General features: G+C 35.2%; 1 protein-coding gene across 1 annotated transcript in view; it reads left to right on the forward strand.

Annotated features, from left to right (window-relative positions):
• Positions 1–284: 284 nt before the first annotated feature.
• The window catches only part of ACVR1C (activin A receptor type 1C), a 67,043-nt gene continuing 42,909 nt past the window's right edge, over positions 285–24,418 (forward strand). The window contains exon 1 of the mRNA XM_077760974.1: positions 285–340. The gene's annotated coding sequence lies outside the window, so the exon portion shown is untranslated. The remainder of the gene's footprint in view (positions 341–24,418) is intronic.

Here is a 24,418-nt window from a genome sequence, read left to right on the forward strand (position 1 = left end):
GATGTGGGAGCAGAGGACCTCTGTCTCTATTATCTCACATTAATCCAGCCTTCATGACAGCTCTGACGCCTTTCAGGCAATAATGTCAGGGGCTGTTGCTAAGGGAGGAAAAGTTGGAGGATCAATGCAGAGAGGTGGCTGGGTCTCTTATACAAGAAAGCAGGTCCTGCCCTTCCCTCCTTATTACCTCTGCAGAAGACAGGACCTTGGTCATGAACCCTGTGCCTCTCACATTCTTTGAAAGCTGGACCCCTAAAGCACATGTGTCTCTGGAATGGGGACAGTAAACCCTGCTACTCCACACGTGGAAATCCAGTGAAAAGTAAAAGGGAGGGAGGAGGTGAGTAGGAGTGTGAAACAGACACGAAGACTTTATTGCCATGGAAGCCAACACCCCGTTTCTGAGGAGATGCTCCCTTGCCTTATTGTGTATCTTCTGAATTCACTTGCTCTGATTGGCCAAGAAGGCTACCAAGGTTCTGCTCTGTCCTCATGCTTCGCTTTCTCTCCTCTAGAATAACTTCCCTTTTCTGTTGTCCTCTTCTGTGATTTAGAGTAGATATGTGAATATACTGTTTCTTTGGAACTGTTTTAAATTAATCCCCTCAAGAATTCATGGGTGAATCATTCAGTATGAGTCAAGAGCGTGGCTTATTATTTTTTTAAACAATTTAAATTTGCCAGTGACTTAAGGATCCTAAATTAGATGAATCTACTTTTCCATTAAACTTTTCACATCAAGAAAATGATTAGGATGCTTTAGTTTTGAAAACGAGACCCATATATATTCTTCTAATTTATTTTATTCTCCTTTTCTCATGGTAAGGTAAGATGATAGACATAGACACCATATCTCTGTGTGTTGATTGATTTCTTTTTAAATTTTTTATTTAACACCAGGATGAACTGAAATAAGTACTCTGTGGTCAAAAATAGGATTAGAAATAAATCTAACACAGGTGTGTTTGGTGGCTCAGTGGGCTAAGTGTCAGACTCTTGATTTTGGCTCAGCTCATGATCTCAGGTAAACGTGGAGCCTACTTGGGCTCTCTTTCTCTCTCTCTGCCCCTCCCCAATTTGCATGCATGTGTGCATTCTTTCTCTCAGAAAGAAAGAAAGAAAGGAAGGAAGGAAGGAAGGAAGAAAGGAAGGAAGGAAGGAAGAAAGAAAGAAAGAAAGAAAGAAAGAAAGAAAGAGAAAGAAAGAAAGAAAGAAAGAAAGAAAGAAAGAAAGAAAGAAAGAAAGAGAAAGAAAAAGAAAATAGGGAGGGAGGGAAGGAAGGAAGGAAGGAAGGAAGGAAGAAAAAATACAGAAAAGAAAAGAAAGAAATCTAACCCATTATGGTCTGGACAATGATCATTTTAATATAAAATGTTGTTTCATAAATAAATGCTCATCCAAGGTATGTTAACTCAGAGTGTTGTAATCCAGATTAACACCATTTAAAGGAACCCGATTGTTTTAAAACAGAGCCAAAATATACTAAAGAATAATAGCTCATCACATCTCATAATTTCATCTGATGACATTTTCCTAGCCTGGTCCCCTACAAGTATGTTTTTTTTTTTCTTCCCCCATTCCTATTATTGCTCTTCAAGAGTAAAGATCTGCTCTGTGAATATTTTGCCTGCTCTAATAATCAAAGTGAGACTCTGTTCTTACTCAAAATCCACTTACAATCTGTAGTGTATATTTCCAGGAAATAGATAATAAATCATTGTAAATTTGAAACACTAAAGAATAAATATGTGATTAACAGAACATTTCTTACGTGATAATAAATACATAATAAAATGAACCTTTTTATTTTTTGTTTTAGATCTTTTTTTCCTACAGCTATTCTCTAGCTATGAGTTAACTACATTACATTAAAAAGTATTACTTTTGCACAGAGAAGAAAGTTGACTTCATTAAGACAACCAGACATCTTTAAAAGTACTGAGATTTAATTGTCAAATCAAAGTGAAGATGCTTCTTTAGAATTGCTTTTCCTGAACTCTGCTTTGGATTTGCCATTATCGTAAAGTGTTTCCTAATATTTCTTTATTTTATTTTTAATATCTATTGGATATATAGTGCTGTCTCTCTTATATTCATGACATTGAGAATTTGAGTTTTCTTTCTTTTTACCTTGATCAGTCTAGCTGGAAGTTGATCATTTTTATTGAATTCTTTAAATAAATATTCTTTAAATAAATTTTTAAAATTCTTTAAATAAATAGCTTTGGGTTTTTATTGATTTTTGGTTTCTTTTCAAACTCTTATTTCAAAATTCTTCCCTCTACTTTGAGTTTAACTTATTCTTTTTTATTCTAGCTTCTTCAGTTGGTATTCTAGATCAACGGTGGGCAAACTTTTTCCTTAAGAGTCATAGACTACATATTTTAGGCCTGTGTGCCAAACAATCTCATTTGTAATTTAATTCAGTCCTTTTTCATATAAAAGCAACCATAGACAATACATAAACAAATACGCATTGCTTTATTTACTTTGCGTTGCTTTATTTACAAATAGTAAATGGGCCATAGTTTGATGACCTTTTCTTTAATCATTCTCTTAAAATCTTTCTTCTTTTCTAGTATAAGCATTTATTTTTTTAAAGTTTATTTATTATTTATTTTGAGAAAGACCAAGAGAGTGCGAGGAGGGGATGGGCAGAGAGAGAGGGAGAGAGGAAGAAGGCTTTGCATGGTCAGTGTGCAGAGTGCAATGCAGGCTCAAACTCATGAAGCCCTGATATCATGACCTGAGCCGAAAGAGTCTGATGATTAACTGACTGAGCTACCCAGATTCCCCTCTAATATAAGCATTTAAAGCTTTAAGTTTCCTTCTTGGCAAGTGCTTCAGCTTATCCATGTATCATGTTATGTTGTATTTTAATTTTTATTGAATTCAAAATATTTTTGATTTTTCTTTATGATTTTCTGGGACCCGTGGTTTAATTAGATATCTATTGTTTAATTTCCAAATATTTTGGCAATTTTCAGGTTATTTTCTGTTACTGACTTCTAACATAAATCCTCAGTGGGTGAAAGAACATAATATGTATGATTTTAGTTTTTCTGGTTTTATCTCTTTTTTTGGAGCCAAGCAGGTGTATGGTCTAGTGAATGTACTACATGCACTTGAAAATAATGTGTGTTCTGCTGTTGTTTGGTAGAGCGTTCTATAAATGTTATTTAGGTCAAGTCACTTGACAGTGTTATTCAAATCTTCTATATCTTTACTGATTTTCTGTCTTGTTTTATCAATTATGGAGAGAGGATTGTTGACATCTCCAACATACATGTGAATTTGTCTACTTCTTTTTCTAGTTTTTCTTGTTTTGGTTTCATGTCTTTGAAAATTTTATTAACAGGTACATACATGTTAAGATTGTTACGTACTCTTAATGCATGTTTATCAGTAGGAAATCTCTCACTTTATCTCTGGTATTATTTATTATTATGACATGTCTTTCTTTATCACTAGTAATATTCTTTGCTTTAAAGCCTATTGTAGCCATCCCAGCTTTCTTATGCTTAATATTTGTATATTCCCTTTAATATAGTTTCTTCAACTTTCTTTAGCTGAATGCCTACATATCACAGATTTCTCATCCTCTTTTTCTAAACTTTATTGTATATATGTATACTTATGTATATGTATTTATATGTGTGTATATATACATATATTTATTTAAATTGAGCTTCTTGAAGAGAGCATATGGTTGGGTCCTGCTTTTTTATTCATCTTACATACATGTCTTTTAACTGGAGAATTTAGACCATATGCATTAATGCATTTATCAATATGATTGTGTTTAAATATGTCATCTTGTTTTTATATATCTCTCTTTCTTTCTTTTTTTTTGGCCTTTGTTGGCTTAATTGACTGAATGTTAGTATTCTGTATTGTTTCCACTCTTAGTTTATAAGCTACATTTTTTTGTTTTATTTTTAGTTGTTGCTCCAAGTTTTATAATATCCATCTTTAAATGATCATAGTTTAATCTAAGAACCTTATTATCACATTCTTCCATTTTCTTATTCCTGTCCTTGTCATGATAAAATGGCAAAGACATCAAACAGGTTGAATAAATAGAAAGCAACTAGCAAAATGATAGATTTTAATTCAACCATATCAATAGTTACATTAAATGTAAGTGGTTTAGTACGACGATTAAAAAGCTGAGATTATCAGATTGGGTAAAAAAACAAACAAACAAAAAAACCCAAAACCAAAACCTAACTATATGCTGGCTATAAGAAACTCACTTTCACTATAAGAAATCCACTTTAACTATAAAGATACAAATAGATTAAAAGTAGAATTATGAGAAAAAATTATACTATGCAAACATGAATCATAAGAAAACCACAATGAGTATACTAATAACAGACAAAGTAGAATTCAGAAAATAAAATATTGCAGTGGATATTCCAAAATGAAAAAGGGGTCTCTTCACCAAGAAGATGTGATAATCTTAAAGGTGTATGCACCTAATCATAGAGCTTCAAATGCATGAAACAACAAATGATGGAACTCAAAGGAGAAACAGACAATATACAATTATATTTTGAATCTTCAACATTCTTCTCTCATAACTGATGGAATAAGGGGGGCAAAGCTTAGTACAGATATATATAAGATTTGAGAAATACTTCACACCAAAATGACTTAATTGACATTTATTTAACATTCTAACTAACTGCAAGAAAATATATATGTATATTATTTTATAAAGTATTAGAAGAATGTTAATAATGATAAACCATAATGTGGGTCATAGAACAAACCTAATAAATTTAAAAGACTTAAAAGTATATAGAATGCTTTCTCTGAACATAATGGAAATAAACTAGAAATCAACAGGAATTTATCTGGAAAATTACCAAGTATTTCAAAATTAAGTAACAAATGTCTGAATACTCATGGATTAAAGTACAAGGTTTTGTTTTTTAAAGTTTTAGTTTATTTTTATTATTTATATTTTAGTTAGTTAACATACTGTGAAATATTGGTTTCAGGAATACAATTCAGTGATTTATCACTTACATATAGTATCCAGTGCTCATCACAAGTGCTCTTAATACCCATCACCCATATAACCCACTTCCCTCCCAACTCCCTCCATCACCCTGTTTTAATTTTATTTATTATTTATTTATTATTTATTTTAATTTTTAAATTTACATCCAAGTCAGCTAGCACTGGGTGTTATATGTAGGGGATTAAGGTAGGAGTTTAAAAAAAATAGATAATACCTTCCATTAAAGGAAAACTGATAATACTTTCCATTAAAGGAAAACTGAACTACAACATACCAAAAATTGTAGAATACATTGAAAGCAGTGATTAGAATGAAATTTATAGCTATAGCAAATGAACTCAAAGCAAACAGATGGAAAAAAAAATAAAGGTAAGGAGAAATCAGTGAAGTTGAAAATAAAAAATCATTAAAGAAAACCAGGAATACCAAAACCTTTCTATTTTTTTTTTTTTGAGATCAATAACTATGATTCACCTCTAGCTAGATTTACCAAGGAAAAGAGGAACTACCAAAATTAACAATATAGAAAGTGAAGGAAGGGACATCATTACACATCCTATATACATAAAAATAAAAATTAGGAAATATTTCAAAATATCTTTGTGCCCATAGTTAGAAAATTTAGGAAATGAACAAATTCTTTGAAAAGTACAAACTACCGAAGTTCCCTCAAATATAGATAATCTGGATAACTTTTATTAAAGAGAACTGTAATCCCAGATGGCTTTACTGGTGAATTCTGTCAAAAAGTTTTACTGGCTGACTGGCTCAGTCTCTAAAGCATGTGACTCTTAATCTCAGAGTACCCCATACTGGGTATAGAGATTACTTAAAAAAAATAGGGAGAAATAATTTTATTCTATACAGACTCTTTCAGAATATGGAAGTGGAGATTAACACTTATCTATTTTATAAGACAAGCATTACACTGAGACCAAAACTAGGAAAAGACCTCTTAGTGATGACAACTACAGACCAATATCTTTCATAGAGATACAAAAATATTCAATAAAATATTATCACATCAAATCTAACAGTGTAAATAGGAATAAGATAATACATCATGATCAAGTAGAACTTACTTTGGGAATGCAAGGCTGGTTCAACATTCAAAACTTTAATATTGCAATTTAGTATTTCAGCAAACTAAAGAAAAAACATATGAATATATCAATAGATGCATAAAAACCAGATGACAGTAGTTAACATCTTAGATAACTCACCAAACTAGAAATGAAAGTCAGCTTCCTTAACATGATAAAGAGCTTCTTCAGAAAATTTATAGCTAACATCAGAGTTACCTATAAAAGACTGGATGCTTCTCACTATGAGTGAAAACAAGGAAAGGATGCCTGCTCTTACCAATTTTAATCAATGCTGCATTGAAAATCCTAGCCAATGCATTAAGATAAGAAAAATCTGTAAAAGGAGTATGCATTGGATAGGAATAGGTAAAATTTTCTTCATTCACAGATGATTTTAGTTTATATATAGAAAATGCCAAAGAATCTCCCAAAAAAGGGATTAGAGTTGATAAATACTAGTTCAAGTTCAAGGTTGCAAGATGCACAGTTAACATAAAAAATCAATTGTATTTTATATATACTAACAGTGAAAAATTAGAAGTTGGAATAAAAGGAAGCCATTTACCATAGCACCTTTGAAATCTAAATGAATGATATAGTATACTCACAGAACCAGTCTTAATATTGTTCATATGGCAGTTATCCCCCAATTTGCTTTATAGGCTCAATGTAATCCTGTTCAATGTTCCACTTAAAATTCCAGCAAAGATTTTTGCCAAATTCAACAAGTTTTTAAAATTTGTATGGAAAGGCAAAGGAACTAACCAAATCAGTTTTGAAAAGGAAGATCAAAGTTGGCATGCTTATGGTAACTTATCTGATGACTTATAAACCTACAATAATTGAGAAAGCGCATTATTGACAAAAGGAGAGGCACATTGATTAGTGGAATAGAGAAATCATAAGTAGACCCATATATATGTAGTCAATTGATTTTTTAAAAAATTAAGGTAAAACAATATTCTGGTGAAAGGATAGTCTTTTAAGCAAATGATGATAGGATAATTAGACATCCAAGAAAGAAAGTACCTCAAAATTTGCCTTGCATGTCTACAAGTATTAGAATGGATTATGGACCTAAAAATAAAATCTAAAGCTATAAAAATTAATAAAAGAAGACATAGAAGAAAATTTTGATCTTGGGCTAAGCAACATTTCTTAATATGAGAGCACAAAAAGCACAATCCATAAAAGAAAATCTTAATAAATTGGACTTCATTAAAATAAAAAAACTTTTCGTTTTTGAAAGATACTGTCAAAAGAATGAAAAGACAGCCTTGTCTTAGAGATAATATTTGCACAAAATGTATTTGATTAAACACTTGAATCAGAAAATGTATTGAATTCTCAAAACTCAATAATAAGAAAACAACCCAATAAGAGGTGGGCAAAAGAGTTGAACAGATATAAAAAGGATGTATGAATGGAATTAAATGCACCCAAACTGCTTAGTATCATTAGTCATTGAGGAAATCCTTATTAAAACCATAACGACATGCCACTGTGTATCTATTTGAATGGCTAAAAAAATCAAACAACAACCAGAAGAAAAGAAAAAAAAAAGCCCAGGAAAACAAAGATGACGGTATCAAGTATTGGTAGGAATCCGAAGGAACTAGAACTCTCATACATTACTGGTGAATATAAAGTAGGATAGCCAATTTAGAAAACACTTTTTATATTTTATATGAAATATATAGTAATTTCACTTCTAGATATTTAGCAAAGAGAAATGAAACCTATTTCTGACACAGATCTATATAGTAAAGTTTATTACAAGCTTATCCCTATCAGCAGAAACTGGGGTGGGGTGAACCCATGGCTTTTAATTTATGAATGGATGAACATGCTGTTTTCTAGCCACTCAGTGAACTACTGATGTATGCAACAACATGAATGAATGCCTTCAAAAGCAAATGGAAGAAGCCAGAATCAAAGGGCTGCATTCATTTGACGTTCTGGAGAAGGAAAACATACAGGAACAGAAAGTATCATTGCTTGTGGGGGGCTGGAGTGGCGGGAGGAGTTGCCTAAAAGAGCATGAGAGAATCTGGAAAGAGGGATGATTGAACTGCAGTTGTCAAAACCCATAAAACTGTACACTAAAAAAGATGAATGTTGCTATATGTAAATTAAATCTTAATAAGCCTGATCCTTGTCCCAAATTGGAGAGCATGTATGAGAACTAAGAAGTCTTAAATAAATCAAGAAGTCAGCTGATAATGTTTCACATTGGTTAATTAAGAACAGCAGTATATTCTTAGAGTTAATGTCCTATGATAATGTCCTAAAGAACAGCAACAATGTATAAACGTGCCTTTGTGAAGTGAGACTGAGAAATGAGTCACTCTTTATTTTAATTCTTCCTATGCTATTTTTTATTTTTACCATATGCACTTATAGGGTTGGTTATACAAACAAAACATATTGTAAAATTACATATAATAGATTTGCTTTTGTTATATAGCTTCTATATAAATAAGGGAGTTCTGTTTAAATTGTTTTTGTGTGTATAATCTGCAGTCTATAAAATGGCATAAAGTAGATAGAAATGAAATCAAATTAGGATAAATTAGGCTATGTTTAATTCATTAGCTTGGAGTAGTGATTTCTTCTCTGAGCAAAGGAAATTGCAACTAAGGGACATCATCCATACATAGATAAAGCCCACTGTAAATGCAGCATTACTCACCTGCTCTTTGAGGTGAAAGCATTTGGTTCAACTTGAAAGGTCATTTATCACCTACAAGGGAGCATTTATGGGCTGCTTGGGCTCTTTTTGTTGGTTTACTATAGCATTAAGCTTACTTATGGAGAAGTTTGCATGCATCAGCAGGCTATACATGGGCTCATTAATGCATTAACAAACCTCATTTTGCTGAGTTAGATTGGAGGTATCTCTTGTTGAGTACAGTGTCATGCACACAGTGGGCTGTCAGCATTTTCTTGATTGTCTTCTACACAGTCAGGGAAAGTCATTACACCTGTTATGACCCTCTTCCAAGACAGATTTAAAGATGAGGAGTAAAGTTGTGGAAAGATCGTCAGGCTAGCGAGTCTGTTGGTTTACATTTCAGGATCAGGTATGTTTTCAGTCTTGAGTGGGAGCCGTTCTGTAATAATCTTATGTACCTGAATGTTCAGGGACAACCCTACTTTCACAGATGCTAGCCTATTTTCAGACCACAAAATTTCCAATTTTTGGTCTGGAAAATAGAGTTGCTATAAGCTGTGGGGTAACACGGCAGCGGGCACGTGGGTGTTCACCAGATTCCACCATCAGTGTTATTTTCAAGTCCTATGCAGAATGGCTAACTGAAGATATCCCTGTGATTTCCAAAACAAATCCCTGTGAATGAAATACTTGAATGAATACATGATTTTAACAGGAAAAAATGTTAGTGTCTGATTATACTATTTGATATGTGTTCATTATAGGAGATTAGAGAAAGGAGTTGAAAAATATAAAAATCGTCTTTAGTTTTTACCTCAGAGGAAATCACTATTAATATTTAGATGCATTTCCTTCTAGTCTTTATTTCTATGCATATAAATATAAAGAGATCATATCCTTTATGATTCTACTTTTAATTTAATATTTACAGTGAGCAATTTTCATTCTATTTGAATATTATTAAAAATAGCATATTATGTCATCATATGTTTTGTCAAAATTTACTTAAACATTTTGATTTAGGGAGATTTTGGTTATTTCCAGTTTTTACTTTTGTGACTAATGACTGCAATGGAGATAGAAAATAAAATTTTGTTTTCCTGATTATTTCATAAAGAGGAAGTGGAAATACAATCACAATGAATGTAAACATTTGTAGGACTCTTGAGACAAACATTTCAGACTGTTCTTCCAAAAGTGTCTATGAATTGGTACTCCACCAACTATGAACAAAGATGAAATAACCCCTTGCCAGTTCTGGGTGTTATAATTTATAAAATCATTAATGATTTGGCAAATGGAAATTATGTCTGTGTACTAATTTTACATTTTGAATCTTTAATGAATCTTAAGTATCACTTTTCACATTTATTGATACTTTCTATTCATCTACTTTATTCATCTACTTTATTTATTTTTCTATTGAAGAATTTGTCCTTCCCAAATTATTTGTCAGACCCAACAAATAATTGGTGGAGAAGGGAAGAAAAATAATGTAGTAAAGAATATATGAGAATTAACATTTCTAGATATTTCCACTCTATTTTTTAAGTTTATTTATTTTTGACAGGGAGGTTGGGTAGAACATTGGTGGAGAAGGGGCAGAGAGAGGGATAGGGAGAGAGAGAGAATCCAAAGCAGGCTCTGGGCTGTCAGTGCAGAGCCTGATGTGGGGCTCATATCCCATGAACCATGAGATCATGACCTGAGCTGAAACTAAGAGTCAGACACTTAACCAACTGAGCCAACCAGGCACGCCTGGATATTTCCACTCTTTGATCATGCTCAGATGCCAAAAGCTTTTTTTTTTTTAACAAAAAAATGTCCATTTTGTGTTAGAGCTGCCAATTTTATCATCTTAAAGTGGCAGTGTTACTAAGAAGAAGTTAATCAAAGCCAGAAAGTGTTGTCAAAAACACCGAGAGTTATATTTAGGGCGTCTGGTTTGGGCCTTCGATGTTGGGCTCTGATTAATAGCAGGAGCTTAGCTTTTAGTGCTTTTTTCTTTTTTTAAACATCTGCTGTGCATCAGATGTTTTATCTAAAATACCTCTTAACCACAAAAACCCTGTGAGATAAGAATTACCCACCCTGCTTCCCCAGTGTATAGTCATATTTAGAAAGGTGTGATAACTTCCCGGGCCACGGGGCTGGTCCAGCAGTGGCTCAGAATTTTAACTACGGGTGAATAGTCTTCTGATACACAGGATCCTTGCACTACACCTTGCTGAGTTCTGGTCATATTAAACTCAAATGAACAGAACTACACAGATAATGTTTTCCTTTATTTCTTTGCTCTATTTTTTGTTTTTGTTGTTGTATTGTTTTATACTTGTTTATCATAAGAGAACCAGCAAAATTGAAACAGGCCAACTTATCTGCCTTAGACTCTCCTTTTGGTCTGGCTAATATGAACTCTTTGAGACGTCTCTGAGGTCCTCTAATTTATATTGCTTCACTTTTATGTTTTTTTTAATATATTTTTATTTATTTCTAGGAGAGAGAGAGAGAGAGAGACAGTGTGAGCAGGGGAGGGCCAGAAAGAGAGGGAGACACAGACTGTGAAACAGGCTCCAGGCTTCGAGCTGGCAGTCAGCACAGAGCCCGACGCGGGGCTCGAACCCACGAACCGCGAGATCATGACCCAAGCGAAAGTCGGATGCTTAACCGACTAAGCCACCCAGGCGCCCCTTCACTTTTATGTTTTGAAATATATTTGTGTAGCTGCAATAACGACGGGTACTTTGTTTAATAATGCTTTACTAAACAAAAAATGTAACACTGGGAAAGCTGTAGAACCCACATTTTTTTAAAAGTTTATTTTTGTTTTGGAGTGGGGGAGGGGCAGAAAGAGAGAGGGAAAGAGAAACCCAAGCAGGCTCCTCACTGTCAGCACAGAGCCTGACAGTGGGCTTGATCTCGCAAATCATTAGATCATGACCTGAGCTGAAATCAAGAGTCAGGATGCTTAACTGACAGAGCCACCCAGATGCCCCATGACCTACCTTCTAAAGCAGCTATGATAATCTCTAAAAGTCTGAAAAGTGTATAAATTTTTTAAATTATGGATTTAAAATTTTCATTTCCTATTCCTCAACAATTACACCCTACTACCTTCTATGAATAGAGGGACAGTTGTTTCTGCCCATCTTATGCTTGCATACTATACATGCTTCATTTTATACAAGCCAAACCTTTGAATCCTAGGGTCAATGTTGGAAAGGGGCCCAGTTGGGATCAGCCTCTAAGAAAAACTTTCCTTCTATACCATTTGCCCTTCTCTTCCCCTTTCAACTTTTCACTTGCCAATCTATTTTTAGTTAGATCATCTTACTTTGGATAGTTTCCTTTTATTTCTAGATTGAGAATTATCTATTCCTTACCATATCTGACCACATAAATGAATAACTGTGGATCATGATAAAAATTTCTGACAAGTGAACCCCTGAGAACTCAAGGACTATAATTCTTTGCTACTTTATTTTGAACCTTGAGTTAGTTTTGTCTTTTTTTCTATTTGCATATTCTTCTAGCCCTGTGGTTTGACTATTAGTTATTGATTACTAATTTCTTTACTGGTTACTTTTAATTGTCTCCCTTAAATAAGCAAGCACTTCCTTGGCTTTAAAAACTTACGTTTTTACCCCAAATAGATTGACCATGTCACAGGCTCCTCTTTTCTTTTCATCACTAAATTCTTTATGGTCCTTTCTCATTTGCCTTCTATCTTTTATACATCATGGAGATTAAATAACCCCACAAAACTAGATTTCTATGACTTAATGGATCTCCAAAGTATGAACTCAGATTATTTACTTCAATCCTTAATTGACTGATAGAGTATTCTCCTGAACAGTTTTCTTTGTTAACTATGACTGTAGGACAACTTCTTTGTTCTTTGGGTATCAAACATGTGTTTTGCTCTTTCTGATATTGCATGGTGGCCATTGATGCATTCACTTCTTTGGGTCATATAACTTTATAGCATTTGGAGATCATCAAATTGAATACTCTCTTGGACAGATCAGTTGAGGACACAAAAGTCTCAAAGGCCACATTAACAGAACTAGGATTAGAACTTCAGGTCTTCTATCTTGGACCCTAAAGGCACCAGAGTAGATTAGAATTCCTGCACTGTTCTCTTTATGCAGGCTCATTTCTGCATGCAACAGAGTCTGTGCTTATTGCTACAAGATGTTGCTGGAAATTGTATCTTTCAGGAGTTGGTAATAATTGGTCATAATTTCCCATGAGAACAGTATTAAAATTTTATGGTGTGTTCCTGATCAAGAGTTTATCATCAAGTAAATCACAGATTTGACAAGCAATATATTGAACACAGGTCTGTAATGATCCAAAATTTCTATATCATCCTCATGTAAAATAGACCTAAATGTGCAGGTTGATTAAATACAGTGTTAAGATCTGTGTGCCAGTACTGATGAGGGCATTTCCTAGAGTGAGCTCATTGAGTTGAGCCTAAAAGGCCCAGTAGCCCATTCACTACACAAGGAAGCCCCTTGTTAGCCAGACAACTGATCTGTGACTATTAGCTATTTCTGTAGTTTGGGGTAGGTGGCTATTATTATTCAGCTTTTCTCAGTTTTCCAGAATATCCATACTGAGCACAAATAGCACTATGGAATATTGCCTTTTCCATTTCAGAGAACATTCTTGTATGGATTGTGGCCATTGATTGTGAACAAAACAAAGTACATGAACAGGTTGGGCACTCAAGCTCTACTTTCTGATACATGACCAACCCTAGATTAGCAGTTTGTATCCAATAAAGACAAAAGAAATATAACATTATAAAAAATAATTATATTTTTCAACACTTGAACATTCAAAAAGATATCCTTGATCTTGACAAAGTCAATCCTTAATTCCTTTATGTTCTTCCACATTTGGTTGGTATTATAATAACCTTTCTTTTTTGAAATGATGGTGGTAGAGACTGCTTCCTGCTGGTCCCAATGTTTTTCTTGGGGAAAACAAAAATTTGTGCAACCCTGGTTGAGTCCCAAATTATCTTGAAATTTAACTAGTTGGTGAAATATCTAATAATCACTATCAAGTATGATTTTATGTGAATATCAGCAGTATATGGCCAATAGAGCCCAAATTGTAATAAGTATTTAGGGCTTAGTTATCAGGTTTTAGTTTTTCTTGTAATTTAGAAAGATATCACTAGCAATATTGGGATAGCTGGAATCTTAATGTAAGCAAGACATATCTCTGAATAAATCCCAGTCTAACAAACAGTGCCTTTCAAAATCATTCCTCTGGCTAAGAGTAAGAATATTCAAAGAGGATGAAGAGCAGAGGTCAGATTTTCTGATGGAAGTACAGTGAAGTCACCACTACATGGATTTGTTGCTGGACAAACTATGCATTTCATTTTGAAATCTCAACAGAAGACTAGAGGTATGAGATTTTTATGTTTAAGTAGATATGGGCTTTAAAAATGCTTGAAAAATGCTACTCCAGTGTTGAGGTCATTCTGTAAAAAGCAAACTGTGTCCTCTCCCTGCTGCACCTAGATGGTACCCAGATACATCAGAAAAGTGCCCATGGGCATAGCCAGCCAGGAACTGACAAGTCTGGAATGCACTCATGCCACTGCCTGGCTGACAACATGAGGGTTCCCATGACCCCAGCAGGGGCTGGCAAACCAGTCAGGTGAAGAGCAAGCAGCAGCCCCAGGGTCTTGCACTGGGGAAGGGCTCCAAGCCCCATCCTGCAGCTCCAGGGAAGGCTGAACTTTTCTAACCAGAAGCTGAGTCAAGGGGGCCTTCTGAGGCTGTGCCAAAATGCCTGTTGGGACCAGGAATGGAGTTCCGCATGGTGGGTGGGTGTGACAAGAACACATTTGCAAAGTGGGGGCAGGTTAAAGTCTGTACATATCACCCCACAACAGGAGACATTTCTTCACTGTCTGGTGGTTGAGGACTGCCGTGGTATCCCCAGGCTGATGGGAGCTGGCTAGAGGGTCTCTGATGACTGTTGAGAGGGTAGGGCGGGACTATGGAGGAGGAGAGAAGGCTGGATGGTGAAGAACAATTGTGTTCCTGGAGACTCACCTCAAGGAAATCTTACCTGCCTGTTCCTGCCCACCCCCACCCCAGATTAGATTAAGCATTGCTCAGCCTCTGTCCCTCAACACATTGTGCACACATCAGTGATTCTTTTACCACACTATCATGATGTCATTTAACTCTATAATCCCTTTAGGGAATGGTCTTTTCCCTTTTCTTCCCTCTTGCTTCCTTAGCTCTGGAATTTGGAATTTGACATATAATAAATACTTGGGAAAGTAAAATTTATATGTCAACTTGGCTAGGCCATAGTATCTGCATATATGGTCAAACACCAGTCTGGATGTTGTTGTCAGGTACTTTTTCAAAAAGATTAACATTTAAAGCAGTAGACTTTCCTCATTTTGTTGATTGGTTCTACTGTTTTTTTTTTTTTATTATTTCCATATCACTTATTTCTGCTCTAATCTTTATTAATTTCATTCTTCTGCTGATTTTAAGCTTTTTTTGTTTTTCCTTTTCCAGCTCCTTTAAGTATAAGGTTAGGTTGTGTATTTAAATCTTTTATTGGCTTTTGAGGAACGCCTGTATTGCTATGTACTTCACTCTTATGATCACCTTGCTGCATTCCAAAGATTTCAGTTGTCATCTTTTCATGTTTATTTTCTTCCATATATTTTTTGGTTTTTGCTTTAATTTTTTCTTTAACCCATTCATTCTTTAAAAATGTTTTTTTAATGTTTATTTATTTTTGAGAGAGAGAGAGACAGAGTGTGAGCAGGGGAGGTGCAGAGAGAGAGAGGGAGACACTGAATCCTAAGCAGGCTCTGAGCTGTCAGCACAGAGCCCGACATGAGGCTCGAACTCACAAATTGCGAAATTATGACCTCAGCCTACGTCAAATGCTTAACTGACTAAGCCACCCAGGCTCCCTACCCATTCATTCTTTAGTAGGATGTTCTTTAATCTCCATGTATTTGTGGTCTTTCCAATTTTTTCTTGTGGTTTACTTCATTTTATAGCGTTGTGGTTTGAAAATATGCATGGTAGGATCTCAGTCTTTTTGTAGTGGTTGAGGCCTGATTTGTCACCTGGTATGTGATCTGTTCTGGAGAATGCTACATGTGAACTTGAAAAGAATGAATTCTGTTGCCTTAGGATAAAATGCTCTGAATATATCTGTTATGTCCATCTGGTGCTGTATGTCACTAAAAGCCATTGTTTCCTTGTTGATCCTCTGTTCAGATGATCTGTCTATTGCTATATGTGGGATGTTAAAACCTCTTCCTATTATTGTACTATTGTAAATTAAGTTCTTTGAGTTTGTTAGCAGTTGATTTATATATTTGTACTCAAGTTGGAGACATAAATACTTATAATTGTTAGATCTGATTGGGTTACTCCTTTATTATGATATGGTGTCCTTCTTCATCTCTTATTACAGTCTTTGGTTTACATTCTAGTTTGTCTGATTTTAACATGGCTACTCCAGATTTCTTTTGAGGTCCATTAGCATGATAAATCATTTTCCATCCTCTCACTTTCAGTCTGGAAATGTCTTTGGGTATAAAATGAGTCTCTTATAAACATTTTTAAAGTGTTTATTTATTTTTGAGAGAGAGAGAAACAGAGTGCAAGTAGTGAAGGGACAGAGAGAGAGGGAGACACAGAATCTGAAGCAGGCTGTCTGACTGTCAGCACAAAGCCTGATGTGGGGCTCAAACTCATGAACTACGAGATCATGACCTGAGCTGACGTCAGACACTTAATCAACTCAGCCACCCAGACGCCCCTAAAATAAGTCCCTTGTAAGCAACATAACAATGGGTTGTTTTGTTTTGTTTTTTAATCCATTCTGATACCCTATGTATTTTGATTGGAGTAATTACATTCTGAGTAATTACTGATAGATACAAATTTAGTGCCATTGTATTACCTATAAAATTGCTGTTCCTGGAGATTGCCTTTGTTCCTATCTAGTCTTTGTTGCTTTTGGTCTCTCTTTCCTACTCAAAGGGTCCCCTTTACTATTTCTTGCAGAGATAGTTTAGTGTTCACAAAGTCCTTTAGTTTTTGCTTGTTTTAGAAAATCTATATCTTTCTATTCTGAAGGAAACAATCAATAAACTAAAAGGCTACTTATGGAATTGGAGAAGATATTTGCAAATGACATATTGGGTAAAGGGGTAGTACCCAAAATCTATAAAGAACTTATCAAACTCAACACCCAAAAAGTAAATAATCAGTGAAGAAATGGGCAGAATAGATGGGAAGATATTTCTCCAAAAAAGACATAAATGGCTAATAGACACATGAAAAAGTTGTTCAACATCACTTATTCTCAGGGAAATACAAATCAAAACCACAATGAGATATCGCCTCATACTTGTCAGAATGGCAAAAATTAACAACTCAGGGAAAACAGATTTTGGTGAGGATGTGGAGAAAGTTATATGTAATACATATGGCAAAGAATTTATATCTTTATGAAGAACTCTTTCAAATTGAGAAGAAATTTAAGATTTAAAAGAGAGTTCAGTGACACGGACAACAATTCACCCAGGAGGAAATCCAGAGGAAATATTTGAAAAAAAAAAAAAAAAAGTTCAACCACATTAGTGGGGAAATGCGAATTAAAATAAGTTGCAATCTCTATCTATCATTTTATTAAAATTTCAGTGAGAATATCTAATGCCAGCAAGTGTATGTGAAATGGTACTTTCATATAGGGTCAATGGAAATATTAATTGATAAAACTTTTCTGGAAAGCTATTTAACAGTGTCTATTGAGAAAGTCTGATGGTGTAATTCCACTTTTGGGACTCTAGCCTAGGAAACTAAATTTAGTTAAAGATTAATCCACAAAGATATTCAATACAGTGTTATTTAATTGCAAAAATGGGAAACAACTGAAATGTCTAAAAGCAAGAAGATGCTGGATATTGTCCAGTTACACTACTGGTAGGTCTATAAATGCCATTAAGGGACTATAAACAAGATATTATAAAAGCTCATGATATAATGCTGATAGATTAAAAAAGCAACATTTAAAATTGTGTTTATAGGTAGAATTCAACTATGGAAACCTGTATAGGAAAAAAGCACGGAACAGGGGCACCTGAGTGGCTCAGTCGGTTAAACATCGGACTTCAGCTCAAGTCGTAATCTCAGTTTGTGGGTTTGAGGCCCATGTCAGGCTCTGAGCTGTCTGCACAGAACCTGCAGCCTGCTTCGGATTCTGTCTCCCTCTCTCTCTGCCCCTCCCTTCCTGGTGCCCTGTCTCTCTATCTCTCTCAAGAATAAATAAAACATTAAAAAAAGAAAAAAGACTGGAAGATAATATACCACAATGAGAATAGTTACAGGGTTGTGAGTCCTTTTATGTGTTTGGGCATTTAGCATTCATCTGTATAGTTTTTTATACTTAATAATTTAATAGATGTTTCTTGGCTTTTTATCATATGCATACATACCCAATTGTAGATGTTGGGGATCTGATGGAAGGTGAGACAGGAAAGCTTCTCGCCTTCACGGAGTGTTCATTCTAATAAGGTTGATACAGTAAATAGGCTAACTACAGATTGCAGCATATACCAGAAAAGATGGAGAGCAGATCATTTGTCAAGAGGAGACTATGTAGATTTCCCTGAGGTGGTGACATTTGAGCGGAGACTGAAGAATTAGAAGGAGAAGAACACTACAGCAAAGGGAACAACAAGTGCAAAAACCATGAAGTGGAAAAGAACTTCTTTTCTAGAACTATGAAAAGGAGACCAGTATGTCTGAAGGGCTGAGTTACAAGAAAGGAGGTTCAAGCAGTGGGAAAACCCCAGACCTACTAGCCTGCAAGACCACAATCATGACTGTGAGGTTTGTTTTATTCTAAACATAATTAGAATCCATTGAGCATGGCTCTTTTCTTAACGAGAAGACAATTAAAAAAACCCAGACTGAGAGAACAGTTTGATGAGGAACCATTTGAGCTGCCAGCCTAAGAAATATAGCTTCTCAAATTACGTGAGAATTTCATGGGAGGAGAGTGGCGGGAGACATGTGTCTTGAGATCCAGAACACTCTTCTTTGACATGATGCTTCAATACGGGAGACCCCATATGAGGTCCTTTTCTTCTGTACCTGGCTACAAAATCTAAAGTTGGCCAGAGGACTTCAGGAAATGTGCCCTCCCTAAGGAAAGAAGGATTTACTGTAAGATGTGTCACACCATTCCCAAAGCAGTCCTCATGCAACTTCACCCCTACCAGCCTGCTGCCTTGACTTCCCAAGGCAGGAAGGAAAAGACTGTCCTCTCCTCAGCTCCAAATCTGCATTTTCATGCTTTCATGGAGAATTTTAAGAAAATCCACTCAAATAATGTTTTCATTCCCCTTTTAGATTAGGTTATACCCCTTCATGGTTGCCTTCTATATGTACTATACTGTAGGGGCTTCGGGGCTAATGTTATTCGTGGTAGTTTTGGAAAAGTCCTCTTTGAAAAGTGAACGTCACAGTTAATAACTATGCTGATAAGCAAAAAAGTTAAACTGACCATTTTTCTCTGTTAAAAAGTTTTTAAATTGCACTAAACTCTTTTTGGTATTATGACATAGTGCATATCTTTTCCGTATATAGTCACAATTTTGAGGCGATAGGTAAATAAATAATAAAATCCTGATCAGGTTTAAACTCTACTCTTTTTGTCAGCCATTTAAATGTTATTGGGAAACATTTTCATTTCCATTTAGTAGAGTCAGAGTTCTATAGTGTCGTGTTCTTGAATAGCTTCTGGTCCTGCATGCCATTTCTGTGATCCTAATATATCTATTTATATATATCTAATTGAGGGATTAGATAAGACTCTGGGTGTCTAATCCAATTCAGACAGGCTGTGAACTTTCCCTTCACTTCTGAAAACTCTTATGCCTGTATTGGTTAAGGCATTAGATTCTCCACTTGATCTTAGCCAAAAGGCCGAGAAGCGATGGGGCATTAGATTCTCATATGAGATAGGACAAGGTAAATCATCTTTAATATCGACTGGAGAAATTTTGTCAGATTATAAGATAGTAGGATCCTCTTATCCACTGAACAATCTGTGTGTGAATTTGGGGGTGTAAACTGATCCTTCGGGTTCTCTCTCTTTTTAGTTATCATAGCTGACATAAGCCTATAGTTACTTATATTGAGAATGGCGACCCGGGCTCAGAGCAGGAAAAGGACTCTAAAATTGGTGGGATCTTTGGAAATCTCCTGATCTGCTTCCTGACCTTATCATATCTCAGGTGAGGAATCTAAGCTCTGGAGAAGTTGTAGTGTTAGGTGGTTTCTGGTAGAGGTGGGCTGAAACCTAAGGTTTATTTGTGTTGCCTGTGGGCTGTGGACATTCAATATAGCTAGTTATTGGACTTTTCTTAATTAGAGCCCCACAGTTGGGAGTGAAAACCGTTCTCCTGGATGGGATCCCTCCTGTTAGAGTCGTTCCATTCCTTCTCAGCTATAAGACTGAGGCCTTTCTGATCAGGGAACATAATTGCCACTTTGCACAAAGAAACAGTTTTCCTTTGTGCTGGGTGCATTATCATATTTTAGGGGTTCTGAATGTCCTTCAATACAGCCTGGCAAGTAAAATTTCTAAATGTTGAAAATCTATTGAAAACTCATTTGGTCAAAAAGTTTATATTCATATTCCCCGTATTTTATTAATGCAACTTTCTTTCTCTATTATATTTTTCCTTACTGCGAAGAAAGATAAATGATTTGGAATGACCAAATGAGAAGAAAACCAAATGTTGAAAAGGAATAGAAGGGAAGATAGGTCTTTGCCTGATTTCCTTTGACCCTGTCTGACTTCCCTTTACATACACGTAGTACTAGTTGTCCTGGTGTTCTTTTCATATTCAGCACATGGACGAGCTTGGCTTGTTCCTTTGTTAACTCAGAAGCCTGCAAATGATGAAAAGGTAACATATTCGGCAGGTCAAATTTGAGACAGTTTTCTGAATTAAAAAAAAAATTGTGTTCAATAGCTTCCTCTAAAATTAGGGAAATTGGATCAACTAATGTCTGGAGAAGAGGAAAGGGTATGTGTCAGAAATTTGTGTAAGGCATTAGTCAATAGATATTTTAGCATATAGATCCAAAATGTAGCCAACCAACTTATTGAAAATAGTATCCCATTCAAAACAGCTAATATTTCCCAAGCAAATATTTGCCTTTTTAACAAGAATAGCACGTATATACAAACTGATAAGTTTGATTCATTTTCTAAAGTCTGCTCGTTTTTACCTTTCTGGATACCAGGGTTTGCTTGCCATCACATGTAAAGATGGATGAAAATTTATTTTCTGGTTGATTAGAAATGTGCACATCCTTGAGTTTCATGTGGGTTACAGATGTCTTGTGAGTAAGGGATGTCTTGGCTTTTGCAGACTAATTGGCAAAAAGGGGGAAAAGGGGCTTATTAAAGGGGTGGGAGGAAACACAAGAAAAGTCTTTCTTGTGGGGAAAACTCTAATAGACCACCTTATTATGGGTAATTACCTCTTCCTTTAACTTCATTTGCTGTCCCTTTCCGTATGACTCAAGTACATTATAATGGGAAAGTATAAAATAAAGAAACATAAGGCTGGACTGCTGTCTGCTAACAGCCAGATTTATCCTGTCATGGAATATTCTAGTATAATTGACTCAATTAACATCAGTCTTTTAAAATACAAAATATGAAAGCATAAGTCTAATCACTAAGGGCAGCTTATGTTTTAATTGGCAACACAAGGGTTCTATGTTGAGAGTGGTTGATATAAATATAATTTAATTATATACCAAATGTGACCATAAAGCAGTTTGGTGGGAAATGAAAAATGCAAGACTGAATATATTGTATGTTAGATATACATCTTAGGTTTCTTTCAATTTGCTGTTTGTGCTCCATCAGTGCTATAGTACTGCCAGCTCACCTGGAATAAATGAGAATATTTGACAGATGTTTGAAGCCATTATCAACAAATTCTCAGTTTTGTCGATGTTTTCCATCATGCACCACTTAACATAAGGTGGCATTTACTATGTCATAACTCTATCACCGAGGTCTGAATTAATCTTCTGATCGGTACCTGTTAATTAAAAGTGAAAGATTTTTATAGCTTATTAAATATTTGGAGAGTATCCACATTCTTCCTTGATAAGAGCTACTATGTAATCATTTTTATAAGGCACTAGTAGTATTTCTAAGAAAAAGTATCAGGTTAGGTATTTAAAGGTTTGTACTTAATACAAAACTTAGACAACCCGAGAGGTAAGTTATTTCTGTAGATGCAAAGTACATGATGATTGACTTTTATTTAACCACTTGTCTCCTCAGAAAATAAGTAGGTAGAATTTGTTTTAAAAATACCAACTGTATTTTAAAAGGTAATTAGGGTAATACAGATCAAAATCTCAATTGTCAATTGTTAATTATTAATTTCTTTCTGCTGTATTAGAATTATGTTTTGTTCAATTGCTAGAAACCAGTGAGGTAGCAAAAATGGTGTATGTACCTGTCTTTTTAAAAAATATGTCAGCTTTGGTAGAACAGAAACAACATTGCTTGAGTAGTCTAATAACTGCTACATTAATTCAGTTACTTGATCTTTTTGAGCCTCATTACATTCTCTATAAAACGGAGATGGTGACAACTACCTCCCACACTGTCACTGGGAATTAATACGTAAAGATAAACACACATGAAACTAACATATGTTTAATTGTTGAGTGCTTTATGGTTGTTTTCAATCGGTGGACCTATATTCCATAGTTAGTTGCCTTGATTTCCACACTAGGCTTCTTTTGGAAATAGAAAGTTCATGGAGACTTTGGTGAGGACTCAAGTAACAACTGGTTTGAGACTGTGTGTCAGGAGAGTTCTTCTTCCCAACTTCAGCCCCTTAAAATATGAGGGTGAAGAATAACCACAGTGGATTAAGTTTCTTCAATGTCAGCATTTTCTATATTTTGTAATTGTAAATATCCATCAATTATAAAATCTTAGAACCATAAAATGGTGGCATTCTATGAGATTTCAAGATTTTTGGATTCACGGCTCTGACCCTGGTTCATTTCCCGTTTTCAGAAGAGGGCACTGAGGCCCTGAAGGTTAAATGTCTTCTCTAATATCAATGAACAAGTTTGTGACAGAGGTAGGACTGAGACCTTTCCTGAGTTCTTTATCTGGACCATGGCCAGACACTACCCTGCTGTGTGGCTGTCTAGGTTCTAACCTGGGATGTTAAAAGGAGAGCATTCAACTCACTCCACAGCGTAGAAAGGGATGTATTTCTTTGTTATGCCTTTTAAATGGTCTGTACATCCTAGTTCATTCAGCCATTCCTTTATGGATTATGAATGTATTTCAATTGTTATGTAATCTAACTAGCTTTACCTCCTCTAGTAGGAGAAGGCATGGTCATTAATGTTTACATAATACTTCCTGTGTGCCAGACGTTGTCCTAAGAGCTTTTACATAGATTAATTTATTCTTCACAACAACAGTATGAGGAGGTATATTCTTCTTCTCCTCCTCTTTCATATAAGGAAATGGAGGCACAGAGGGGTCAAGTAATGACCAAATTTCAAAGCTAGTATAACTGGGATTTGAAGGCCATTGGCAGATCAGACTTGGAGGTACTAGTGAGATTCCACCGTCAGAAGACACCTAGGTGGATGGATAGTCATTATATGAACTCTCTTTTATGTAAGGAAAGTGACTTAAAGCATTTTTAAAATCACCTGGATTTTATATATCTAGCGCTACTGAATTCTAATCAGTGTGGATTATAAGGTTCTACTATAGCACATAAATATCAACAAATGAGTATAGTTGACCACTGAACAACATGATGTTAGGGGCACCAACCCCTCACACAGTTCAAAATCTGCTTAACTTTTGAGTCTCCAAAAATTTAACTACTAATAGTGTACTGTTGACTAGAAGCCTTACCAATAGCATAAATAATTAATATATACTTTGTATATTATATGTATTATATACCATATTCTTACAGTAAAGTAACTACAGAAAATAAAATGTTAAGAAAATCATTAGGTGGGGGTTACTGGGTGGCTCAGTCAGTTAAATGCCTGACTCTTGATTTCAGCTCAGGTCATGATCTCATGTTTCCTGAGTTCAAGCCCCACATCGGCCTCTGCGCTGATGGCGTGGAGCCTGCTTGGGATTCTCTCAGTGCAGAGCTTAATGTGGGGCTCAAAATCATGAACCATGAGATTATGACCTGAGCCAAGACCAGGCTTGGCTTAACTGACTTAACTGACTGAACCACCCAGGCGCCCCAGTACTTTACTGCATTTATTGAAAAGAAATCCATGTATAAATGCACTTGTACAGTTCAAACCCATGTTGTTTAAGGGTCAATTGTGTATTTATTTATATTAATCACTCCTGGAATAAATGGAGGAGTGAGCTATATGATTGGTCCAATGCTGGTAACAAAATAGTATTATATTTTATGACTGTCGTTCTTTTAGACCATAGTAATAAAAAGGTTTATAGAGATGGTATCTTACCAATCAAGAAAGGTCACCAAAGGAAAGATCA

This window comes from Crocuta crocuta, unplaced genomic scaffold, assembly GCF_008692635.1.
Source record: "Crocuta crocuta isolate KB4526 unplaced genomic scaffold, BGI_CrCroc_1.0 scaffold153, whole genome shotgun sequence".
In the NCBI taxonomy this organism is placed as follows: domain Eukaryota; kingdom Metazoa; phylum Chordata; class Mammalia; order Carnivora; family Hyaenidae; genus Crocuta; species Crocuta crocuta.